We start from the raw sequence: 27,818 nt of genomic DNA, 5'->3' as shown, positions 1-27,818 counted from the left end.
TAAAAAATTAGATGACCGGATTTTTTACCAGATTAAAAACCGGTTTTTTTCAAACCGAAACCGGTTACATCATCCGGCCCTCCAAATCGGTTATGATCCGAACCGATTTTTTTATAAACCGGTTTTTTGACTTAATGAAAAAACTGGATTAATTTTTATCCGATCCAAATCGAATTTAAATCCAGCTATGTTCATCTCTAATTGTATGTGCCTCCGCTGATTGTTTAAGGTTGTATACTAATTATTATGTTTTGTTTATATGTGCTTCTATAATCCCATCAAAGTATGAATTCGATTAATGTCACATCTTATATGTAAATCACCTCTGCTGCAATTATTGATATTAGAATCCAAAAACTCTAAAAATAACAATTATTTTTTTAATCTATAAAAATAATTTGATTCATAAATTTACATTGATTTTCAAAGAAGTGATCAATTAAAGGAGTTATGAATTTCTATGACGGTCCATAATGAAAATCACAGCTGGATCGAATATTTTATCATGATTTAAAGCGTAAAATATTTATACTTAATACATTAATAATTTTTATCACATGTATTTATATCATGCCATGTCAAATATTACCTGTTGTATAATTTGAAGAGTAACCTATTCAAGCAAATAACACTTTCTTGCATTAGAAGTAGAGATGCACATAGCCGGATTTAAATCCGATCCGGATCGGATAAAAACCGATCCGGTTTTTTCACTAAGTCAAAAAACCGGTTTATAAAAAATCCGGTTCGGATCATAACCGGTTTGGAAGGCCGGATGATGTAACCGGTGTAACCAGTTTCGGTTTGAAAAAAACCGATTTTTTTAAAAAACCAGTTTTTAATCCGGTAAAAAATTCGATCATCCAATTTTTTAAACCTCAAACCGGATTTTTAAACCCCAGACCGAATTTTTTTCCAGATAAAAAACCAATTTTTTATCCGGTTTTTTTCAATCCGGTAAAAAATCCTGTCGTTCAATTTTTTCCCAAACCGGTTATACTATCCGGTTTTAAAATATCCGATCCGGTTTTAAAAAAACCGATTTTTCCCAAATCCGATTTCAGATATTTTTTTTTGTAAAATCAGATATTCGAATTTTTTGTGCACCTCTAATTAGAAGGCAAAAGGTCAAGTACAACAAAGCCTAGAAACTCACCCTTTTTATTGCAAACTCAAACACAACACCAATGAAAGATATATTAAAAATACAAATTTCAAATAAACTAAAGTTAAAAAAAAAAACTAAATTCACACTTTAAAACTGCTGGCTAATTGATAGCTTCAACACAAGTTCCATTTCTGGCCTGAGAAATTCGGTTGGCGTAAAGAGTCACCAGACGCAATTGGGTACCGTTGAGATCCCGCAGATATGGCCGGAACGCCTTTCCCAGCATGATGTAAATGTCGACCAAGCAGGAAACAACAGTCTGTAAACAACATGACCAAACATATAATTGAAAATTGTAAGCATGCTTGATCTATTATGACCAGTCAAGGAGAAACCTAACAAGCAGTGATCAAGCTCAACTTTTACTGATTATCCGATCGCCGAGTGCATACTTTGTGCATCCTTTTCCATGTTACTCAGACTCGGGTGTTTTTTGATTACGGAATGGTGTATGTTCAATTTTTGTTACTCCAAGCTTTTCTTTTTTTGAAGGGGTCATATTTTATGCCCTTATCCGGACATGCATTGGACACACAAGTATTTCATGTGAAATGAAGAGTGAAATAATATAAATTAAAACTTATATGTCACATCAGATACATAACCTAGCATATCAAGTACTAACCGCAAACGAAAAATAAAATACTACAAAATTTCATATGCAAATCTGGAAAGTCAGTTCTGAAAATGCCAATTGAAGTTAAGGCTAAGGTGAATAACCTAATTGGTGATTGGTGGCTAATATACCATTCTTATGTATTTGAGGGATCTAAGTTCAAATCCAACTCCTTAAGAACGAGCATATATGCAGCACATGTCCATATCCAAGTTCAAATTACACTTTTAACACCTATGCTACTCTGAAACCCATTTTTCTACAAGTAACCATATCTCACACAATTTTGAACATGAATATGGATATATAACCTTCCAGTCCTACAAATGTATTCAAGTAACCAGCATAAGATACCTGCACCACATGTACCATAAAATAAAAGGTTTTACCTTGCGTACTTCAGCGCTTCGATTCTGGAATGCGCAAAAAAGAACGGGTAAAAATGAAGGTAGCTGAGCCAGAAGTTCCTCTTGAGAAAGCCGATGGACAAGCTTGCAAAAGCAGAAAAAATAAGTCTATTATGCGTGACGATGAAATAAAGGGTAACAAACTATCAAGGTCTTTATTATAATGCTGTGCATGAAACGATAAAATTACCGGACAACTAGATGATATTGCTTATTTATTTTTGAAATTTCATTTTATGCTCTTTTAAATTCGATGAAGTGCTTATAATCTGCAACCACAATTGATCTTTTGTTGTCCGCTGTCCAAGGGCAGAGCAGTAAGCTTATCTAAGTCTTATAAAGCCTTTGTGTCTAATGTTGATACTGTAGAAGTTTTGAAAAACATAGAAGAAACTCTTAAATCAACTGAGTGGAGGCAAGCTGTGATGGAAGAAATAAAGGCTCTCAAAGAAACTGAAACGTGAGAAGTCTCGGATTTACCAAGTGAGAAGAAGACCGTAGGATGCAAGTGGATCTTCATTACAAAATTTAAACCCGATGGCAGTATCGACCGATACAAGGCTCGGCTTGTGGCTATGGGCTTTACTCAAACCTATGGCCTTGACTACGACGAGACTTTTGCACCAGTTGCCAACCTAAACATCATTCGAGTTCTCCAATCCCTTGCTGTCAACTTGGATTGGCCCTTGACCCAATTGGACGTAAAAAACGCTTTCCGCAATGGAGAATTAAATGAGGAAGTGTACATGGACTTCCCACCCGGGTTTGAAGAGAGCAAGGGCCAAGTGTGTAAGTTAAAGAAGTCATTATATGGACTAAAGCAATCTCCAAGGGTGTGGTTCAACCGATTTGCCAAAGCTATGACTAGTAAAAGCTATATTCAAGGACAGGCTGACCACACTATGTTTTACAAACACTCGAAAAGTGGAAAATGTTGCAATCTCATTGTCTATGTGGACGATATAATATTAACAAGGGATGATTCATGCAAAATTGAAAGGATAAAAGAGTTTCTTAGTGCTGAATTCGAACTTAAGGACTTGGGAAGTCTTAGATACTTTCTTGGAATGAAGGTAGCAAGGTCTAAGTCAGGTATTTCCATCTCCCAAAAAAAGTATGTTCTTGATCTGCTTTCTGAAGTTGGTTTGTTGGGCAACAAACCAGCCGAAACTTCTATGGAATTCAATCTTAAATTGGGAATTGATCAGGAAGGAGAAGAAATCGACAGGGGGAGATATCAACGACTAGTAGGGAGACTTATCTACCTATCTCACACTCGTCCAGACATAGCTTTTGGTGTAAGTGTTATCATCCAGTAAATGCATGCTCCAAGGGAGAAACATTTGGAAGCTGCGTACAGGATATTAAAGTATCTCAAAGGGAATCCGGGTAAAGGCCTGCACTTCAAGAAAACTGTCAACCAAAGTGTAGAAGTATACACTGATGCAGATTGGGCAGGGGCTGTTAACAACAGATGTTCTACAAGTGGTTACTATAGCTACGTTTGGGGCAATCTCGTAACGTGGAGAAGTAAAAAACAGTTCGTTATGGCACGCAGCAGTGCAGAGGCAGAGTATCGAGCACTATCTCATGGTATATGCGAAGGAATCTGGATACATCGACTACTGGGAGAACTAAAAGTGCCTTATACTAGACCTATTAAAATGCATTGTGACAACCAGATAGCTTTCAACATAGCACATAATCCTGTTCACCACGATCGCACCAAACATGTGGAAATTGATCGCCACTTCATCAAAGAAAAATTAACTCGAGAGAGGTTTGTGTTACCTACCTACCTACGAGACAAGAAGTTGCAAACTTGTTGACCAAAAGCTTGAGCAAAAACATGTTTGAAGAAATTATTGGAAAGCTGGGTTTGATAAATATCTACACTCCAGCTTGAGGGGGAGTGTTGGAATTTCTAAAATAAAGATAAATTACTTACCTTATTCCTAGGAGTTTCCTTGTACAGTAAGATCTAATCTTAGTCTCTAATTCTTAGGGAGTTACCTTTTTTAGGGATTGTTTCCTAATTTATACTTAGATTACTCTATAAAGTCTGTAAACTATTTAGTAAAAAATAACAACCTTCTTTCTAAGTTTGTTCAATAGTCAACTATGGAATACCTTTGTTAATTTCTTGATGCAATAAATAAGAGTTTTCTCATCTTCAGTGAATAAAAGGGCTACAATAACCTGCAACTCCAAAAATGAAACAAAATCATGATAAAGATTCAACATTAAAGAAAATAATTTCATGAAAGCCGAGTAATCATACACTTAGACATTTGAAAGGGTCATATTCAGATAAAATCGTTGATAAGCATTTCTCTGCTTCAGTTGAAACCTGAACCATTATCCAAACGTATTAGATTCAGGAGAAGGGGTAATGTTAGGACTTTAGTCTGTTAAATTACTGATGAAAATAATGACACCTTGGAAATTGCATCCTTTGCAATATGAAGCAACTTTTCGATTACAAGTTCAATAGAATCTTCCATAGCATCTTTCTGGATTCACAGAACATAGATTTAGAACACAGTAGAAAATAATAAAAGCATAGGCTGAAATTATGTTATTTGGATTCTTCATTTTTCTTAAAGTTCCCATATCCAACACCTATGTTTGACACATATCCTAACATTGGCATCGGATACGACACTTCAAGAACCCTTCAAAATACATGGAAAATCTTCACCAAAAAAAAAACCATGTAGGAATCATACCCACATCCAATGGTCATGCTGGAATCCAGGTACCATAGGGTGAAATGAAAATTTTCTAGGATAAAACTATTTAAATCTTCATTTCGTAGACATAGTGCTGGTTTTATAAACCTGTTTGTTCACCATGTCAGCTACTAACTGAAAGGTGAGTTCCCTGGTTGAAGAATCAGGATCGTCCAACACCTCAATGACAACTTTCAGAATCTGATTGAAATGCTGCCAAAAAAGGAAAAAAGAAAAAAAAAAATATCCACCACGTGAGCATATTGCGGCTAAGGCTAACACTTGTTAACAGTCTCTTCAACACTTGATTAAGATTCCATCCATCAAACTATAAAATCTATCTCCCTTCTGCATGCCATTACATCTATGGTAACCTCTGGTGTCGATTTGAAAAGTTATTATTGGTTGATGTGCTGGAAAATCAAATTCTTAATAAACATAAATGGAAATTAATATATCGATTATGATTTTATGTCCATGTACGTGTGTGTGTGTGTGTCTGTTGGACAAGCACATCTCCGACATTGGAGATCTTAAACATAGTAACTTATGTCCTTATTAAATGGCTCGTATCCATGGAATGAGTGTCATGAATTTCAATTAGACTACACCTTTGTCCAAATTGAATGGTTCGAATCCTTGGAAGCCTCCATTAGTTGCTTTAGCGCTTCCTGTCTTATGGTTGCACTCTCCTTATTGATAGAAATCTAAAAAATGTGAAAGTCAAAACAAGGAAATGAGTATTTTGCTTTCTACACAATAACAGAAACAAAATTGCTCTGGTAAAATATGATTTTCAGAGAGAGGGACAAGAAAATTTGGGGGAGGGGACTAACATAGGGGACCTTTAACATTCATAGTTCACCTGGTGAAGAATTTGAGGAATGATGATACGCGATCTTAGAGAAGAGAATATCTTGGTGTTGCTGGAATCCTCTAGGCTATAATTGCCATCAATGAAAGTGTCATTACCAAAATTGGAACCTCTGACTTCGAGATGATTAGAGCTTGTATTCATATTCAAGTCAAAACATAATGAAGGCCGGTAGTTGTTCAGGACATTCTCACAATCAATACCATCAGGGTGGCCCAATGGGGATTTTACGTTTTCATCAGCACCAGTAGCAGTGCAAATAAAGGCATTATTAGAGTCACCTTCAAGATTCTGATTTAATTTTTTCTCAGCTTCACTCGATACTTTTTGAGCAATAGATTCTAAAACTTGAACCGGTTCTTGGGCAGATAACTTCTTGCCATTATCAATATCATTCAAACCTGAAGAATATCTTCCAAAATAGTAAGCTTTCTTCAATGCACCATTATATTCACCATCTGGAGGAAGAACATCAGATGGGTCATAACTGTTTCTTGGACGGGGTCTTTCTCTCTTATTCTGCGAGAAGTTGATAAGATCCATTTCAATTCTAGGAGTTTGCTGCTTAAGAATTCGCCTCAGAGAAGTTTGCTCTTCAGCTGACATACACATGATGTAGTTTATAACACCAGTCGAATCATAATGAGTATGTATGGATACAATGCAAGAAATGGCTGCTTCTTTTAGTTTTGTGTTTTTATCATAGATCAAAGGTAACAATTTAGCAATCCACAGCTTTAGAATGCCACTATTAGCAGCGCCATCTGAATTCATAGCATTCTTCTTGATGGAACCGATAGCATATTCTATAACAGCAGTTTTGCCTTCGGTGATCTCTGTTCGTCTAATGCCCGGAGCAAAGCCGGTAAAAGAGAATCTATGCTATAAGCTTTGCTTACAACTTCCAAATTCATTACGGAAAGCTGCCGAACTGATTCCTTGGGATCAATTAACCTCGAAAACACATGGTATAAGATTCGATCCAAGTAACTTTCAAAAGGTTTTCTACATGCTGAAATTACATCTGCAAGGGCAGAGAGAGCAGCCTGCGCAACTTTATGGTGTGGATCATTCAAGTGTTGGAAAAACAACTTCATGACTTTCTCAAAATTCTGTGCAACTTCTTGGAAACCTTTTTGGTCTTGCTGCAGAAGACTTCGGACATAATTAAAAGCCTCAACTCTAGCGAACCAATTAGAATTTGGACTCAAACCCTCTGTCAGAACCCCCTGGAGTGATGCTGGGCCATTCACGTAGTTCGATGTTTCACCAAAAAATATCTGATTATCATCAAGAAAGCTTCTACTATTTCCAGAAACTCGACTCGATGCGTTCTTTCTTAAAAGCGGCCTCTGGAAGTTTGGAATAACATTACCTTGGGAGTCCCTAAAATTGGCATCTTTAGAAGAACTCTCTACATACTGTTTGTCAATGTGCTTATCAACAGATTTCCAGGCAAGCCTATCATCCGAGTGCTCTTCCATAAAGCCACCTCCAAGTTTCTCAGAAGCTTGCTTCCCTGATTTCAACAACAAACAAGCTAAATATTCAATGGATAGATTGAAGCAGAGGAAAAAATAGTCCTCAATCAAATAGTCTTCAATCTTGGAATTGCATATGAAATGGACAAAGGAACTCCTACCTTTAACTGTTGATGCAGTTGAGTCGGTAAAAATAGCATTTGCAGTAACAGCTGAAGCAGTGACAATAGGGGGAAAATGGAGGCCACTAGCAGAAGGAAGGACAACTCCTGCACTAGGAAATACAGAAAATTTTCATCCACGATAAGGAACATAGTAGCAAAGGAAACACTTTCTCAACGAGCCTGACAGATATGGAAAGCTCTCAACGAATTTTTGAGGTACTTGGCATATACCTAAATCCAAGCTATCTGACTGCTGCTTTTGATAACTGTGTTTCTCAGATATATTTAAACCAGCAAGCGTGTTACCTATAGCAGGAACCCTCTGTTTGTTTGCATGTTGCATGTTTTCAAAACTTCTTTCAGAACCATTTCGATGTGACTTTACTTCAGGGTGAAATGGACCAGCAGATAGAGGAAAACCTACTGGTACAGGCCTATTCCGATCCACTGTGGTAACTGTTGAAGTTACAGGTCCAGGTAAATTTGTCGAAGAAGGTGCTTGGAGGGCCTTATGGGATTTACGGACATCCCTTACTCGAACTGAGGGAGAAGGATGGCGTCTTTGTGTGGTCCCATCTTCATCGTTTATCATCTGTTTGATAAAAATACCCAATCAGTCAATCAATTAAAATTGGAAATCCAAAAAGATGAAAAAAAGAAAGGAGCTTATACCCTTTGGATAACTGAATCAAAGGACATAAATAGTTGCTGAGAACGTTCCGGCCAAATTTTCTTGAACAATCTGTAGCAACGTCTAGCATTTGACCGTACCTTTTTCATTTCCAAAGATTATCGAAGATAAACCACATCATTGAGCATAATTTATATATATATATACATACATATAATGAAGAACCAACAAATATATGCTACGAAGAGTGACTTCTAAATATTTTTCACCTCAAAATTGAAACTAAAAATCTAAGAGATGTCGCAAAATGATTATTGAAACTTAAATTGGAATATGAAATAACCAAAAACTGGTTGCTGTGCAAGAATGGGATATGGAGCCTCGACAAGAAAACAATTCTTGAAGCAATACCTCACTCATTGCATCAGCTATACAGCATTTTATTAGATCCTCATACAGATCAGCTGATCTCTGTATTTCTGGTGCATCGACCCAGTACTCCAGCATCAGAAGAGAGTACTCACAGCATCTGTAATTGTGAATAAGGGTTGTGAGAGGAACCGTACTTATGATACATATGTGATTAAGGACTAAATAAAATACCTAGCACGCAGTACTGCATTACGGTCATGTTTTGCATGATTAACTATTTGAGGAAGTATACGAGAAACTTTGCAGTTACGAAGCATCTGTACAGTATAGGTATTCATCAATACATGCACCAAGGTAAACATGGGAAAAAACTTGACTTTCATATTCTATGCACATACTGTTTTGATGCAGGTATCTGCAGATTCAGCTATTATGAGAACTGTTATCACAACCAGCTTGAAGAGGACCTAAGAACGGTATCAAGTAAAAATGTTGAAACTCGAAAATCAAAAGTAACCGAAAGGTTAAAAGAAAAGAAAATGTAAACATCATATTGAGGATGTTAGGACAGGCTAAAGCTACTATATTGACTAGTGATTGCATCAGACAAAGAAACTTTCTTACCGGAATGAACATTTCCGAACAAGCTTCAAAATCCCCCAACAGCTCTTTCGACAAAAAACATAAGAGATGACAGGCCTGATGGTAACAAGGAGTTGAGAACAACAGTTGTTTTGAAGACTAAACAAGGTCTGTAATTTGCTCCAACATTCAAAATTCTGATTTTGTATTTTAGTTGTATAAAATCCCCAAGTGCATATAAATATTCATTTTTACTTTACTATGTCTATTCCTATTTACTAATATTATTTGATTTGCTAAAAGAATTTTCAATACTTCATGCATGGAACAAGTTATGGATTTGTTAGCATGAAACACTAATATATTTGGTAGTTTTAAGGACAACATTAAAACTTGGTCTTATATCTTTTGAACTGAATCATACGATTTTATTGTTTGTAGTAGTATCCATTCTATAATCAAGGTTAACTGATGGCCTTTTATGTTCTGTAGGCTATGTTACTCGGAATTTGGTGAAAGTGTCAGATACATGTATCTCTTTGAACTCTGACATGGGTATGATCAATTTTCTCTAAGCTTTCCATGTATTTGAAGAGACATATCCCCATACCCACTTCAGTATATGGGGCTGATCTGACATAGTTACTTCAAGAAAATGAAGTGTCAAGAGTAATTTAGTTCTAGGCTAAATGGGTCAAGTTTACTCTACATGGGGCAAACAGAAGGGAAATATGAAATTAGAAGATGACATTTGCTAAAGCAAATAAGCACTGCATCCTGCAAGACATCTATGCAACAAATTGAAAAATATTGGTAAAATACAATTATAGAAGATGTATCATGGACATGGAAATTCCTAATGCTTGATGCAAAATATCGTTAAATGGAGAGGGCTTTTCGGGCAAAGGCAGGATTATGATTTTTATTGGCAACCAGCATAGAAACCCTATCGATGACAGCTAAATTGCTAATTACTGAGTCACCAATCCTTGTAGGTAGGCAAGTTCAACAAACCTGCTTTACGATGCTAGACCTTCGGTCCGATAACTGAGTGCAAAGGGGTACAACAAGTTGCTTCAAGAGTGCATGAAAGCATGGATAACCAACAGAACCTAATAAAAAAACACTACAGAATTAAATATTTGACATTCATTTGAGCCCCACACTATCATGATGGTAAAAGGTTTTTGGCATAAGAATGCATTTGCAGTTTGTATAAATTTCAACACATAAGAAAAACCAACTTCCTTGTTCCAGATTCAAAGAAACATGCACACTGTTGAACACAAGACTCGAGAATATTAATTTCAAAGTTACCGTGCAGTCAAAAGCACACATCTCAAAACTTAACTCTTAGGCATTAATCCTGGTTAAACATGAACTGCAAACGATCAGAGTCTTTCATGTACTTCCAGAGGACATTTTCCAAATAAAGAAAAATGGAATAATAAGACCCATATAGCCAAACCCGACATAATGAAGAAAAGGTTAATTAGCTCTTATTTAGAGTTAAATTTTTGGAATGTCTTTGTTTTCAGTCTGAGCATTTTTAGCTTAATCTTCAACAGAAAACGATAAATTTTCTTTTTATTAAATAAACTATACTGATTTGAACTAGCAAACACGCTTAAGTTCATAAACAACCTGTAGATGTTGGTCCATAGACAAGCAAGGGGTCAACTAATGAAAGTGTAAGACTCAAGCACTTGGTCAACAATGTAGTAAACAAAAGCACTCAAAACTCAGAAGTTACGAACATAGAATGATCAAGCTCAAACAACCTGAGCTTCAGTAAACTAGAGAGAAGATGAACAGAGTGATAAATAACACAAACCTCCAATGACAAGAGCTTCAACTCGCTGCATGGCAGCTATTCGAACAGACCAATCATTTTCCGCTGCAAGCATACATGCAATCTTCTCCATCTCTCTTATTAGCTCCTTTTCAGAGTTTAAAGTAACCGGAACTACCAGCTTATCTGTAAAGTCAATCTCTCCTATAACACGTTAAATAAGCATATTATCGAGTCATGCCACTGAAACCTAATTAATTTGAAAGCAATACAGCACAGAAAGCGCTAGAACCTAAGGTAAACAAGAAATATAATAAAAGGAATCACATGATAACCTACATAAGTGGCGACAACATTAATACTTCATGAATCAATTTTGAAGTGGAACTATTAAATTAAATCAAAAGGAAAAAAGAAGTGGAACTATTAAATTAAATCAAAAGGAAAAAAGAAAAAGAATCCTAAACTATGTTACTCGAACTCAGGTTTAAGTGTATTCAAGTATGTTTCGGACAAGGGATGTTCTATTTTTTTTTCTTCAAGTTTTTCCATTTATTTATAGGATCCTCAGAAGGTCATATTTCCACTCCCTTGTCTGAATATGAGTCGTACACGGGTAATTCAAGCAACATAGATCGTCAGAACTTTATTTCTAGTGGCATAACCACAAAATTTAGGGAAATTGTAGCCAACTTCCCAATGATATCATGTGAGACATTATACATCCTAGAAAAAAAACTCTAGAAGAAAATTGAACACAGTGAATCATATTTTGGCATTGCATATGAACTCTGCTATATGCATGCTGACCTCCAGAAACAGGTATCTCTTTAAAAGAGTCTTTTTTCCTAGGATTGCTCTCTGCCCGGTTCACCTTGGTGGAATCAACTTGATCAGAAGAAGATGACATGAGTCCATTGAAACTGAAAACCTTAGGCTCTATCCGCTGCAATCTGATATTAATATCTCCCAACTGCAGTTAAGGGTTTGCACATTATGAGCACAATAATCACAGGAAACCACCAAATAGTTAACAGCACATTTTTCCAACAGGTTCATATTGGTTTGAACCTATGATGTAACTGTGACATGTATAAAGAGAAAAATAAACTATGTAAAATTCAATCGAAACGTTAAAAATAGAAAAATAGAATGGTATTAAGGATCCAAAAGCCATTAATTAACTTCAGAAAAAACACCCAACAGGATATGAACGCCTAACTTAAAATTATTACCATCACCATACTAGTGCTTAGAAGAAACCAAGAAATAGCCAAAATAAATAATAAATAGCATTACCACCGATGAAGGAAGATTGTTTTGTTGGAGTTCAGCAAGAAATTCGGTTCCAAACTGCATGTACATTTCCTGAAAATAAACAATTCATTAAATAAACTGGCCTCATGCATTTCTTTATATGATCCCAGGTATCATGAAGTTGAAGTGTATTGTCTATCTTATTCATGAATAAAAAATAGACCACAAAAAGTACAAGGAGTTGTATGAAACATGCGATTAGGAACTTTAGTAGCATAATGTAAAAATATCTCTTTCATCTTACTCTCTCCCATAAACAATTAACATTCCAACAAGCCATTCTCATATTTCTTATTTAAAGAAAAAAAATTAAAACCAAAACAAAATAAAGAGGCAAGAGGAGTTCCTATTAACTTAATGACTTGATCTAGGACAAAAACAATGTAGCCCTAGAGGTGAATGGGGACACATAAATATAGATTTATATATGCACGCATGTATGAACCGATAGGCACACTCATGCACATACATAACAAGTAGGGGTGTTTTACATTTAATGCACAAATGAGTTAGAACTTTATATAAAAGTAATGGAAAGCAAAAAGTCAGGACAAGGTTTTCTCCCCACTGGAGCTCCTTCGTCTGCTTTTGTTGATAATCTGAGCAAGAAAGTCACAAGGAAAGCTTTGTGGGATCGTTTTAATCATCACAACAAGGTCATTAAGGTTTTCATTCCCATTGTCAACAAGAGAACGAAGCACAGAGAATCAACTTTTGCTTTTGTTCACTTTGAGAATCAGGAGGATCTTTTGAAAGCTGTAGCAAAGGTTGATAATGCGGTGATTGATGTGAAAAGAGTTTCAGTCAAGGTGGCGAAGTATCAAAGATCGGTGAGCAGGAAGAATCCATCAGGATCAGAAGTTGAAAGGTGTAGGAATTATAGAGATGATTTGTTACCATTCCTATAGAGATATGATTTGTTACCATTCCTATAGAGATATGATTTGTTCCCATTCCTATAGAGATATGATTTTGTAAATAGATTTCTACAATCTCTTATTTTAAGGGATCATATCCTAGGATTATTATTTTTCCTTTCTTAGAGTTTCCTACTTTAGAGAGATATTTTGTATATAAATATATAATCTGTCATATTGAAAAGAATAAGAAATTACACTGATTTCTACATGGTATCAGAGCCAGGTTACAGTTTCTTTCCAACTTAGATGATGTCCACAACTTCTTCTCCTACTCCGGAGATCACTTCAAATCCAAAAATTTTTTTTGGTTCTGCTGCTCAATCAGAAGGTAATTTGGTCATGAAAGAACCAGAAGGTAAACCTTATGCTACAGTTTTTTTTCCTCCCAGTCGTCCCCTAATTGGATCCTCGATTCTGGTGCTACGGATCATATGACTGGTAATAAGGATTTGTTTTGCAATTTTTTTCCAAACTTTGGTAAAGCTGTCAAAACGGCTGATGGTTCTTTGTGCAAAATAGAAGGACATAACACTGTTATTCTCAATGACCAGATTGTACTTAAAAATGTCCTCTTCGTACCAAATCTGGCTTGCAATCTCGTTTCCGTTAGTAAACTTTCCACCGACTTGCACTGCTCTGCAATTTTTAATGATATTGATTGTACTTTGCAGGCATTGAACTCGAAGAAGATGATTGGTAAGGCCAGCTTGCAAAATGGTCTCTACATTCTTCCTGCCTCTACTAAAACCGAAATCTCGAAATCTTTCACCGCTTTAGAAAAAATTGATAATGTTATGTTATGGCACTATCGTTTAGGTCATTCTAGTTTTCACTATCTTGCAAAAGTTTTTCCTGCTCTATTCATTCATAAAAGGCCAAATTCTTTTTCTTGCAAAGTTTGCTCTCTTGCCAAACATACTAAATCAACTTATTCTCCTTCTACATATAAGCCTTCTCACCCTTTTGCTTTGATTCACAATGATATTTGAGGTCCTTCTCGGGTGAAGAATGCTGATAATTGTAAGTGGTTTATCACTTTCATTGATGATCACAGTAGGATAACTTAAACTTATTTGCTAAAAGATAAATCTGAAACTGTAGGTGTTTTTACCCAATTTTATAACATGGTTCTCACTCAATTTGGGTCTAAAATTCAGGTCTTTAAATCTGATAATGGCAGTGAATTTTTTGCTAAGTCTTTGGGTGCGTTTTTTAGGGAAAAGGGCATAGTTCAGATTAGTTCTTGTGTTAGCACCCCACAACAAAACGATATTGCCGAAAGAAAAAATAGACACCTCCTTGAAGTTACTCGTTCTCTTCTATTTACCACTAATGTTCCAAAATATTTGTGGGGGGAAGCCTTATTAACTGCCACATATTTAATCAATCGAATGCCTAGTAAGGTTTTACAATTTCAAACACCTCAATCTATATTTTTACAATACTTTCCCCATTTTAAACCTATCTCCTCCATTCTTCCACTTAAAATATTTGATTGTACTGCTTTTATCCAAAACATTGCTCCTAATAAGTCCAAGTTAGATCCTAAATCATTAAAGTGTGTATTGGTTGGGTATTCTTCACTTAAAAAGGGTTATAAATGCTATCATCCTCCTTCAAAACGATTTTTTACCACTATGGATATAACATTTTATGAGCAGGATCCCTATTTCACTCAGGCTGAAATTCAGGGGGAGACATGAAAGGATTTTCAGCCACATCAGGTATCTCCTCCTACTCTTCATTCTCAACCTTTAGAATTGCTACCAATTTTGTCCTTACCTACAGATTTGTCACATGTAACTACTCCCATTGATCCACCGGTAGTACCTATCACTACTTCACCCATACCCACTTTAAATACCCTTCCTGAAAATACACATACTCCCATTCAAAATATTCCACAAGCAACACCAATCAAACAGCTCCATTTCTATACAAGGAAAAGAAAATATATTCCTGAGGCTGTTTTTCAATCTGATGCTTGCCGAGAATTAGATTTGAGTCCAGCTGCCGAAATAGAAGAAGAAATCAGTAAGTCCACTTCTCCTACTCTAGATGACTTTTCTATTGCTATTAGAAAAGGGGTTAGACAGTGCACCAAGCATCCTATTGAAAAATTTGATGGTTATAATTCATTGATGCCGTCTTTTCAAGCATTTACAGCAAACTTGGTTAAAGAACAGGTTCCCACAAGCATAGCTGAAGCTCTAAAGGATTCAAAATGGAGAAGGGCTGTTGAAGAGGAAATTTGTGCACTTGAGAAAAATGCTACTTGGACTGTTACGGACCTTCCTCAAGGAAAAAAGGCTGTTGGTTGTAAATGGATCTTTACTGTAAAGTATAACTCAAATGGTAGCATCCAACGATACAAAGCGAGACTAGTGGCTAGAGGCTTTACACAAACATATGGGATAGATTTCACAGAAACTTTTGCACCTGTGGCGAAGCTGAATACTGTTCGAGTATTCCTAAGTTTGATTGTAAATTGCGATTGGAAATTACACCAACTTGATGTAAAAAACGCTTTTCTTAATGGCAAGCTAGAAGAAGAAGTCTATATGAAGTTGCCACCTGGCTTAAAGTCTTTTGAAGGAAGTAACAAGGTGTGCAAGCTCAACAAGTCTCTATACGGGTTAAAACAATCACCCAACGCTTGGTTTGAGAGGTTCACTAAAGTTATCCTAAAAAACGACTACAAGCAATCCCTCCCCGATCACACTCTTTTCATCAAAGTAACTTCTACAAATAAGAAAGCTATCCTTATTGTGTACTTGGACGACATAATTCTTACCGGAGATGATGAAGAAGAGATTTGCAATTTGAAGAAGTTGTTAAATAAGGAATTCGAAACCAAGGACTTGGGAAAGCTAAGGTATTTCCTAGGAATGGAGGTGGCAAGATCAAAAGAAGGACTTGTGATCAACCAAAGAAAATATGTACTTGATTTACTCAAAGAAACTGTTTTTCTTGGTTGTAAGCCGATTGATACACCAATAGAGGCAAGCTTGAAATTTAACAAAGAAGATGGGTCCTTGGTAGACAAAGAGAAATTTCAAAGATTAGTTGGGAAACTAATATGTTTATCCTTGACAAGGCCAGATATAGCATTTCATGTAAATGTGATAAGTCAACACATGACTAATCCTACTGAAGAGCATATGGGAGCAGCAAATAGAATTCTCAAGTACTTGAAGAAAACTCCAGGACACGGTTTAATGTTTAAAAAGACACAAGACAGAACTGTTAAGATCTTTACAGATTCTAGTTGGGCCGGAGACCTTACTGAAAGGAGATCCACTAGTGGCTACTGCACCTTTGTTTGGGGAAACCTTACAACTTGGAGAATTAAGAAACAATCTGTCGTTTCAAGAAGTAGTGCTGAAGCTGAATTTAGAGCACTAGCATTGGGAATATGCGAAGGAATTTGGCTACTTAAACTACTGAAAGAACTTGTCACTAGTCAAGAGGATCACTTTGAAGTTTTGTGTGATAATCAATCTGCTATTCAAATTGCCAAGAACCCAGTTCAACATGATCGGACAAAGCATGTTGAGATTGATAGGCATTTTATTGCTGATCAAGTTAACAAAAAGACAACCACACTTTCATACATTCCTTCAGAAGAACAAGTTGCAAACATTCTTACTAAGGCTTTGCCAAAGCCTGTTTTCAATAAATTCCTATTCAAGCTGGGATTATACAATGTATATTCTCCAGCTTGAGGGGGAGTGTAGGAATTATAGAGATGGTTTGTTACCATTCCTATAGAGATATGATTTGTTACAATTCCTATAGATATATGATTTGTTGCCATTCCTATAGAGATATGATTTTGTAAATAGATTTCTACAATCCCTTATTTTAAGGGATCATATCCTAGGATTATTATTTTTCCTTTCTTAGAGTTTCCTACTTTAGAGAGATATTTTGTATATAAATATGTAATTTGTCATATTGAAAAGAATAAGAAATTACAGAGAATTACTCTGATTTCTACAAAAGGGAAAAGAAGCGGGTTGCGAATCAAACAAAGAGCCATGAAGATAGAAAGGTGATGTTTAATAAGGTTCATAACGGTAGCTCTTACTGTGATAAAGTGGTGGCTGCTCGTAATGGAGTGAAGAATGGTGGAGTGGCAACGAAGAATCCCTTGTATGCTTTCATCCTTGTGGAGGATAGGTGCTGGATTAAGAGGTCGCTGACTGGTTTTCGGAGGGAGATAGAAATATGAGATATTTCCACATGTGCGCAGCTAAGAGAGGAAGCGTTAATGCTATTAAAGCGTTGAGGATGAATGGACAGCTACAGACGGATCCTGAAGCAGTTAAATTAAGTGTTGTTAATTTCTTCAAAGAGGCTTATAACAAGAAACATACGATTGAGGTGGAGGAAGTGGATTTGAATTTTTGCTAAGATTTCGAAGGAACAAAATTCCATTTTAGAGAGACCGTTCTCGGAAGAATCCTCTTCATACAGTAATAATGCTCTGGGGCTGAACGGGCTGAGCATGGGTTTTTTTAAAAGGTTTTGGCCGCATTTAAAAGAGGGAATTATGAGATTCTTAGTGAGTTTTATTTGGGTAAAATGTGGGAGAAGGGGATTAACCATTCTTTCATAACGTTTATTACAAAAAAATCTTGTTCGGAAAGCATTGAGGATTTTAGGCCTATTAGCTTAGTTGAGGGCTTTACAAGATTTTTTCGAAAGTCTTATCGAGAAGAGTAAGGTTATGTATGGACTCGATAATTGGTCCATCTCAATTCGCCTTCATCCGGGGAGGCAGATTATGGATTGCGTTTTTATTGCAAATGAGGGGATCGAATATTGGAGAAGAAAAGGTCTTAAAGGGATGGCCTTTAAGGTTGATTTTAAAAGAGCATATGATTCAATTGACTGGGATTTATTGCTGACAATTATGGATTGCATGGGTTTTGGGCATAGATGGAAATCTTGGGATAATATGTGCTTTTCCTCTAAGTCAATTTCAATTTTAGTGAATGGTTCTCCTTCGGAAGAGTTTCGGATTGCTAGGGGTCTTTGGCAGGGTTGTTCCCTTTCTCCTCGTCTTTTTAATTTGGTGGGCAAACTATTGAGTTTGATGCTGTCAAAGGCAGTGAGGCTCGGCCTTTTCAGAGGTTTTGCACTCGAAAGTCAGAATAACTCTTTCATGCTTTCTCACCTTCAATTCGCTGACGATTTACTGATTTTTTGCAACGCTTCTATTGGGGAATTGAAGAATGTCAATAAAGTCCTCTTAATTTTCGAAATGATGTCCGACTTGCAACTAAATTTATCAATGAATAGGCTGTTTGGAATTAACGTTAATGAAGATGTTCTTTTTGAGTGGGCGGCTGCAATAGGGTGTTCAGTGGGTCACTTTCCAACTGATTATTTGGGTTTGCCTCTTGGGGTGAAGAAGAATTCGACATCATTATGGGATCTGGTTATTCAGAAGTTTTATAAGAAAATTGACTGGGTGGAAAACATCTTCGTTGTCGATTGCTGGAAGAGTCGTGTTGATAAAATTAGTACTTTGCTCTTTGCCTGTTTTCTTTTTGTCAATTTTCAGGATGCCAAACTGTGTTCTAAAGAGGCTTAATTCAATTATGGCGAAATTCTTATGGGGGGATTCAGTTGACAAGAGCATAATCCATTGGGTTAATTGGTCCACGGTCTGCAAGCCTAAGGCGTTGGTAGGGCTTGGTGTTCCCAACTTGAAGCTTATGAATAGAGCACTACTCGAAAAATGGGCTGGAAATTTGCGAATGAGAGGGATTTGTGGTGGAAGAGGGTAATTTGTTGCAACAATAAGATTGATCCGAATGCAATTGGGAATATGGCCTCTCGCAAAGCTTCGTGGATGTGGAAGGGAATGGTTAGAAATTGTTGCTCTGATGATGATTTTGGTGCTTGTCTTCGAAGTAATTTTCAATTGAAGGTGGGGAATAGGGAAGCTGTTCGGTTTTGGCACGATGCTTGGCTCGATGGAGTTCCGCAGAAAGTGTGCTTTCCAAGATTGTTTTCCCTTTCGAATAATAAAGAGGGAAAGATTGCTTATTTTCGGAAATCGAACTCTTCATGTTGGTTTTGGGACATTCCTATGTGAAAGAATTTAGCTGATTGGGAGACACAGCAATGGAATGATCTTATCTCATTGCTATATAATTTCAATTCTTTTCCTCTGCTTGAAGACAGTCTGTTATGGATAGGATAGGGGGACGGTTGTTTCTCGGTCAAGTCGTGCCTAAGGCTCTTTTTTAACAGGTCTGATGATAGTTATCGTTGGTTAAGGCATGTGTGGATTGGTGTGGCTCCTCCCCAATCGGAATTGTTTGTCTAGAAGGTAGTTCATAAGAAGGTGGGGTTAAAGTGGAGCTAATTAAACGTAGGGTTTCAGGGATTAAAGATTAAAGAATCTTTTTGTCCATTTTGTGGTTCGGCTCTGGAATCATTTTGTCACTTGTTTATCCAATGCAAAATGTCATGGGAATTATGGGCGAATTTTCTAAGGTTATGGAATGTTTCGTTTGTTGTTCTAGAGAGCCATGCTGCTTTGATTTCTGCCACCCTATGCTTTGACTTTTTTTTTGTACCATTTGGGGTTTTATCCCTGGGGCTATATTGTGGACGATCTGGAAGTTGAGAAACGGAATAGTGTTCAATAAGGGGAAGCTTAATTCTGCTTTGCTTTCGTTTCTTACAAGGTATAGGGTGACAGCATGGTTCTCTTCAAAATTTCCTAAGGTGTCAATCCCTATTGATAGCCTAGTGGGGGACATTACCTTAGGATATTGTGTTCAGAGCTATAAAATGGCTCCATCAAAGTCTGTGTGCCGGTCTCCTCCCCCTGGTTTTGTTAAACTGAATGTTGATGGTGCCGTAGAGAGGTTGTGGCAGAAAAGAGGAATTGGTGGGCTGCTCAGAGATGAGAAAGGTGTGGTGTTGGGTTCTTTTTCCGAGAGTGTTGGTCTAGGTCCTCCAATTTTGGCAGAAATTTTCGCAATGAAAAGAGGGTTGCTGCTCTTCATGGAGTCGGGGAGTTCAGCGTGTTGTAAGCTCATTTTAGAATCCGACTGTTTGATAGCTTTCGAGTGGATTAAGAGCCCTACTTCCTGCACCCCGCAATTCAACTCATTGGTGTAAGACATTGTCTCCTTTGTGGTGGAGAAAGGCGCTATTGTTAGGCATGTAATGAGAGCAGCTAATTGGGAAGCGGATGAACTTACTAAGATAGGGATAGGTAAAATAGTTTATGCCATGCTGTTATAATGGTTTTGTCATTAGTTTTTGACATGTTCTGGCTGTAATTGGTATTATTGAACTCTTGGTGTATTTGGTTTCTAGCAATAAAATAATTGAGACACTCTTTTCCTCCTTCCAATGTCCATTGAGCTACTCTAGTAGTTCGATAGTTATGAAGGGGTTTTTTAACGAGGCCTCTTATTCTTATAAAAAAATGTACAACTGTAGTTTCAGAGAAAGAAGAAAAAGGTATCAGACTGAACCTATATTAAAGAGAGAAAGGTGTGTCTTTTGCATTTGGGATACGTAAACTATTAGGCCAACTAATGAGAACTGCCTAAACTCATAATGGTAATTACCTCAATGCACAGTGTAGCTCCTTCTCTAATTCTCTGAGTTGAGTCATTCAACATCTGTAAGATCTGGTTGAGAAGAATCACAATGAGCATAAAAATAAGATATTTACAAAAGTAATTATATCTGAAAGTTAATTATTCCTGAACAGTCCCGATGGACATACAGGAGGAAGAATAGCCTTCATGAACTCCGTCGATGTAAAAGCAATGATAGCAGAAGTGACGATTCTCGTAAACTCTTCATGAACTCTAGATCTGTTATCCACCCGGGCAATAGGCCAAACTCTGTCTACAATGATAATTGGTGAAGAAACCTGCAGGAATAATTAATTACAAGCGATTAGCTCCACCTATTGTACAGTAAATATAGAGTTTGGAATCAGACCCTTCAAAGGAATGGGATGATATTCTCTAAAAAACAAGGTTTAGAACTCGTATGAACTGAAAAAGCTGCTTAAGTGAAATTCATCTCTTATCAGCATTTGTATATTAACATCCTGGAAAAAGATTAATACATAAAATAGAAATTAATGAATGAGATCAAATTGAAACCTGTTTTCTATTATTATGCCAAAAGCAGAACAAATCAACCTACAGCAAGATTTTTTTTCCTTAAAAAAAAAGGAAGCCTTAGCCACTAACAAGTGTTAGATGCAGTGCGAAGACACTTTGCACTCCCGATGAGAGTATCAGGTTAAAGGGAAAAAAAGAAAAGAATCATAAAGCCAAATGAACATTAAGGAAAAGGGAGATAATTAAACTGCTAAAATTGAAAACTTGTTGAATTCAAAAATGTTAATTGATAAAGACTGGTATAAGAGTGAAACCGAGCCTGACCAAATGAGGCATTAATCAAACAGAGAAAGACAAAAAAAAACATAATTCAAGAGGAAAAAAGAATAGTAAAACCCTAACACCCTAAAAAATAACTGCTCTCATAGGAATCGTTTCAAGTCTTAATTGATTAAAAGAAATGATCTTAGGCTAAAAATCAAAGACTATAATTCACTTGAAAAGATTATTTGATAAAGACGGGTACAAAAGTGAAACTGAACTTGACCAAATCAAGCATTCATCAAACAAAGAAGAAAAAATTGTAGTAAAATCTTAGGCTAAAACTGAACCGCTCTTAGATAAACAATTAGAAACCCCAGAAAACTCCAAGGTATTAAATAGCTAGCTGTATTCCAAATCACTATTTATTACAGAAAATAAGAGAAAATAAACTAACAAACCTCCATAAAAGTTAACAACAACCCTCTAGCCGCATCACGCAAAGGTTTCTTATCATCCCCTAAACACTCCACAATTGCAGGCAAAACCCCATCAAAATGCAGCTTCAAATGGTCAGGTGAGAGCACGGCGGCAGAAGCTAGACACTGGAGAGCTCCTAAAGAAGCGTTTAAGTTAGATGGGTCATTGAGAAGGTCAAGACAAGTTGAAACGAGAGATTCAACGTCGGAAGAAGACAAGGGACCGGTGGAAGACTGAAGAAGAGAAAGAAGAAGCTCGGCCCCTGTTTCTCGGTCCTTTGGGTCCTTGGAACGACCTAGCTCAAGGAGTTTATCCATTTGGTTGAAACTGAAAGTGGGGTCTGTGATGAGAAGTGGAAGTTAATAAAAGGCTAAACGAAAAGGAAAGGAGATCAATGGACTCAGTCTTAGTGAGAGCATGGAGCTTGGTGAGATGTAATCAGAAGCCTTCTTTATGAAGATGCAAGCTCGTTTCAGCCTTTACAATTACAACGTGAGAGTGAATAAAAGAACATTAACATTGTCTAGTTGCCTTCAATAAGTTAAATCAAGTTTTTAAGGTGAAATTACATATTTAATCTCTAAACTATTAATTTTAATATATTTTAATAATTAAATTATTAGTTTTAATGTATTTTTATAATTAAATTATTAATTTTAGTGTATTTTAATAATTAAATTATCATTTTTGTTTTATTTTAATATCTTAAAAATTAAATATTATTGTATTTTTATAAATAAATTACATCATTCATCACTCAATTATCTTTTCACTCCTATTTTTAAACTAAAGTTTAAATATTTTTAATTTAACTGCTCAACTTTCAAATTACTCATATTTTAATCATTATAATTTATATCACAAATAAATACCTAAAGTATATCATATTTTTTTAAGTATTAAATTATTTTTTAATCAAAATAGATACCTAAATTTTAATCTATGAATATTTTGAATTTAAAAGTAACACCAGTTAAAGAAAATATATGAACCAATAAAAAGTGACAAATAGCATGTTAAATACTTATTTACATAAAAAATAAAGAAAACAAATTAAATGTAAAAGAATATAACCCACCTCGATTAAACAAGAAATAGAATATAATAACCTCTCATTTTCCTCACATTCTTCTTCAGAGAAGTTTTTCCCTCTTTTTTCAATCTAAAGATTTTGAACTCTTTTGAATTTGAGAAATTAAAAAAAAAATCTCAAATACTATTCGTTTCAAATCCTAATTTCTCAAATAGGTAATTGTTTATTCCCATCCCCGTTCTCTAAAATACCCTTCTCCCCGTTTGCTTCGGGCTGAAACAAAATCTTCTTCTTCGATTTGGCGAGAGTTGTTGTGAGGAGCTGTCCATTACTGCTTTGGTTCCCGTTTTCATTTCCTAGCCTGGGTTTCTTTGGTTCCCGATTTCATTTCCCTCGGTGGCTTCGTTTCACATTTCATTTTCCACATAGAGCTTCAAGTAATATTCTTTACACTAGGCCTAGTAATATCTCAATTCATCAACGAACTCATCAAAAAATCCGTTCAACATGCTCGGCCCGAAACTTGTGCTCTTTTAGAAATATGTGATTCTCACAGTTGGCCTTCGAGTCACTCCCAATACATGTTCTTTTTCACTGTTTACTTCACTCTCTTGACTTGTAAAGGGATTGGTGGGATTTGCAAAGCCATGGCTACCAAGAGCAGCTGATTCAATAACAACACATTGGGTATGGAACAATTTTGTCATTCTTTTCAGTTTTATGTTCAAGCTCTTTATCTATATGTGGAATTTTCCTTGAATCTTTTAGGCATTCAATTATAATACGGATCAAACATTTTTTCTCTTTTGTACTAATAGATTACAAATATTGGGTTTTGAATTATGAATTCGCTAGATGTCACATTCTAAGGTTGTTTGTATTAAGTGCTCTAGGATTCATGGATCAAACACCTTTTATTTTTTTGGTACAAATAGATAAGGGAAGCGTCATAGATGTTGATATTCAAATTTTGAACTTATTGAATGTAGTCTTAAGGGTAGTTGTATGAACTAATTGAGTTGTTAGTTGAAGTGATAACAACCTCAACCCCCATAAGGATAAGGAAACAAGTTCCAATCCTTGGAAGTGCACTTGTTGGGAGTGCTTTACCTTCAAACACTCTCGGCCTGACTAGGATTAGTTTTCTACTTTCAATTCCAATGTGGCTTGGGGACACCCTGAGTTAATACACACACAAAATATCGAAGTTAAATGTGCATTTTACAAGATTATGCATTTCTTTTTAAGTTTTATCTTCCTTTTGATTTTCCACTCTATCAAATGTAAATTATATTTTCCTTTCAAATATTTTCCCTATTTCAACTTTTCATTTTATCATCCTTTCCACTTTACGAAGCAAAAGCCTTAACGAAAGATGATCTTTATTTTTGATTGAATGGTAATCCAACGAATGTTCTTTGAAATTTGAACATGAGTACCAACCACCAAGTATTGGTCTTTTCATTAAAATGGAGACCTTTTTACTTCAATATATCTTTGTTCACTTTCAATTATTAGTGAATAATAAGTTTTGAAGGAGTTACATTAGTTTTTTTACCATGCGGGATAATGTTTTTATCTAATCAGACTATGCTGCTTTTCGAATGAAGCTTTTACGCTGTCATGTATGTTCAATATGGTATGATTAGCTTTAGGAGTGTGATCGTTAGAACAACGGAGTAATGAGATAAATGTGGAATGATTAAATGTATTGTGATTGGTTAAGGTTATAATGATTATGAAATATAAGAAATCCTGTAAATGGTTTCAGTTAGTTCGATAAATCGATTAGTACCACATAAGAAAGGTGGAGGCTTTTTTTGTGGTTTGAGTTAATAGTAAAACACTGTAATTGGGAAAATGGACTTTGGTTCTAAATAGAGTTGATATTTCCATTGCATGAATCATGACCCTATGACACCTCTCTTCAATTAAGTAGGATACGGTTTTTGTTATAACACCTTTGGAAGCTTTATGACATCAATCCTTGTTGTTTTTGCGGAAGATCAGGTTAGAACAGTCCAAGGAATTTTGAGTACAACGAAAATATTTTATTATGTTTTGGAGTTCCAATGTTGAATTAGAATATCTTGTTGTTCTTGATGCCTTTGTTATTTCCTTTTCTGGTTGACTGTTCGTGCTGGTGCTCAGTGCACTTATTGCTCTTTAAGGTCCTGGACTCTTGCAAATCTATTTCTGAGGTTCCTTCAGTTCTAAGGTTTTGTCTATGTTTATTTTTAGATTTCATATTTTATGCACTGATTGTAGGTATATGCACAGTCAGTGTGTCAAATGATGCTATCTCATTAAAAGTTTAGAGAAACATGTATAGATAATTTTATTTTCAAGGAGGAATCATGATTTGATTCATTGACAATGTTAAGATCTGTACACTGTATGTGGATTGAATGTAACTACTTTTCCAATGACATTTGTTCAACCAAATTGATTTAACAAATTCATGAAGAAAACTTGATGCTTACGTTTTTGTCTTGAACCATGATATGGATATCTTGTGTCCTTTCACTGCAATAATCTCTATCCAATAGTTTTCATTTAAAATTTGATTTTCAGTTTCAAGCTTTTGGTGATTGCATATATGTATTTTTGTTGCCTTTAAGTGCCTTCGAAAATACAAAAGATATCCATGTATGAGAAAGATGTTTTTAGTTCTTTACTGTGTGCCATGAGAAAGCTGAATTTGGTCCTTTCTCACATGCTTCCTCCTCTCTTCTACTATTGTTAACAATGACATTTGGCTTTTCCATAATCCATACTCTGTGAACATCCTTCTTGCTGGCTATGACAAAGAGACAGACCCGTCTCTGTACTATATGGCCTACATTGCTACACTTCATAAGGTTGATAAATGCATAATGAAGATCACATCAAGACTGATCATGGCTCCTCCAAACTTTGTCATCAAGATCATCGACAAGGATGGAGCAAGAGAGTATGCCTGGTGTGAATCTGTCAAGGATGCTGCCATTGCTTCAGCCTCAGATATTTTCCGTGGACTTGCTCTTCTGTTATGAACGTTTAATTTGCATGTACTGATAGGGGAAAAACCTATTTACCTATTGACTTGATTATGTTCTGAAGTGGAAAAAGATTTGGAAATTTGATTATACTTTTTATCATTGTTTGCAAAGATCATTTTGATGAGTACACCCTGCTAACTAGCGATTCATTTCGAGTTCAAGAAATGATGTGCTCTCTCGATCGATCGATGAATATGATATGATTCTTTTTCTATTTGTTGCAGGCATTAAGATTTGAACATTGTGCTAGTTTATAGGGGCCTTTATTTTTTTTTCCATATTTATGGCTTGATTGCGGCAGAAGAAGAAAATTAAGATGATATGTTATCTAAGAATCACTTGAATTAAGTTTTGATTTTTTTGGATAATTATTAAAATTACACATTAATTTTGTTAAATGCGTTAGTAATATATAAATATTAATTATGTACCAAAAGAAATACATAAATATTAATTTATAATTTTATATAATATATATAATTTTGATTTTTGTTTAATTGTATATATAAAATTTTAATTTAATTATACACATTTAAAAAGTAAATGGATTCACTTATAATAAAGTCATCTTTGTACATTTGGTAGGAGTCAAATGGTTCATCTATTAAAATGTTCATAAGATTATTTAGTTAAATGTTGATGTAAAATTTTAATATATTTTTAGATAAATTATGTAAAATTTAATATTATTATTAATTAAAATAATACATGATATATTTACTCTTTTATTCTACCAATTTATATATAATTTTATAAAAATTATATATAAATTTTATTAAAAGTATATATATTAAAAATATTAAAGTAATATATTCTCGATGATTTTTTTTTAAAAATATATTCATTTAACTATTTAGAATTTCACTTGTTAAAAAATATAGAACAAGGACAATTTCGTAAAAATACATTCCAATAATCTTTTATTCCTTCAACCAAACACTATAATCTTATACTCTTTCCAAACAAACCAAACATAGTAATGTAACATTCCCAGTATTGTGTTAGGTAATGTTACATTCCGATAATCCTATTTCCGGAGGTAATCTTACATTCCGTGAACCAAACGTGTACCCTGTCGTAACCGGTTTTCGTCCGGGTACGAAAAATTTATTTGGCGGGAAAATTTATGTGAATAAATGGTTTTGAAAATAATTTGGGAGTCGCCATCGGCCTTTTGGGTCAGGTAGGTCGAATACCTAAAAATTATATTTTAAAAGAGTTTTAAGAAAACATCAATTAAAAAATGAACTGATCTGCGTTTATAACCAAAAATTCGTTCTTTTTAATAATAAAAAGGGATTCGTGGTCGATTACGTTTAGGGAAGGATTAGCACCCCTACAACGCCCAAAATTGGTACTTTTTAATTATAAATTGTCTCTATTATTAAAAATTTAAAAATTCAAAATATATTTAATTTATAATCCTATTATTTCAAAATTATATAAAAAATATTTAAAAATATCAGAAAAGGACTTCTAGGTGCCTTAAGACAGCTCTTTTCTTTGATATTAATAAATATTAATTTGAATAAAATTAAATAATAATTTTTTATAATATTTAATTTTAAAATACTAGAATAGGACATCCAGTTGTATTAAGTCTGCCCTTTTCTTCGATATTGAAAAATAAATATTAAAATAATTTATTGAAAAAAATAAATTATTATTTATTATATATATATATTTATGACTACATAATAATAATAAAAATATTTAAATATATAAACAAGTAAAATTAAAACAATAAAAATATAATTAAAACTATATGAAAATATTTAAAATTGGTGACTAAATTATAGTAAAATTAAAATTAAATATCTAATTCATAATTAA

General features: G+C 35.0%; 1 pseudogene; it reads right to left on the bottom strand.

The window, feature by feature from the left end:
• Positions 1–1,144: 1,144 nt before the first annotated feature.
• On the bottom strand, positions 1,145–22,382 carry LOC120135648 (annotated as a pseudogene).
• Between the last annotated feature and the right edge of the window lie 5,436 nt (positions 22,383–27,818).

The sequence above is a fragment of the Hibiscus syriacus genome, unplaced genomic scaffold (genome assembly GCF_006381635.1).
Source record: "Hibiscus syriacus cultivar Baekdansim isolate YM2019G1 unplaced genomic scaffold, ASM638163v2 tig00110610_pilon, whole genome shotgun sequence".
Lineage (NCBI taxonomy): Eukaryota > Viridiplantae > Streptophyta > Magnoliopsida > Malvales > Malvaceae > Hibiscus > Hibiscus syriacus.
The sequence above is the reverse complement of the archived record's forward strand: the minus strand, read 5'-3'. Positions and strand labels throughout refer to the sequence as shown.